Source organism: Chaetura pelagica, unplaced genomic scaffold (genome assembly GCF_000747805.2).
Source record: "Chaetura pelagica isolate M959 unplaced genomic scaffold, ChaPel_1.0 scaffold90, whole genome shotgun sequence".
NCBI classification, from domain to species: Eukaryota; Metazoa; Chordata; class Aves; order Apodiformes; family Apodidae; genus Chaetura; species Chaetura pelagica.
In genome coordinates this window covers 7183310-7183538 of record NW_009953496.1, presented here as the reverse complement: position 1 = coordinate 7183538, position 229 = coordinate 7183310, and positions in this window count along the sequence as shown.

Here is a 229-nt window from a genome sequence, read left to right as displayed (position 1 = left end):
GTGGGGTGCTGGGAGCTGGTGGTGGAGAGCTGTTCTTGCTGTATTCCGCTCCCTTCGCTCGAAAATGACCGTGAAAGCGTCCGAGGCGTCTGGTCATACCTTGACTTACTCGAAGATGAGGGGGATGGTGGCCATCCTCATCGGTGAGCGGCGGGGGCTTCTCCGAGGATGCTCGGGGAGCTTCTCCGAAGATGCTCTGGGGGCTGTGGTTTTTTTTTTTCTCCCCGCA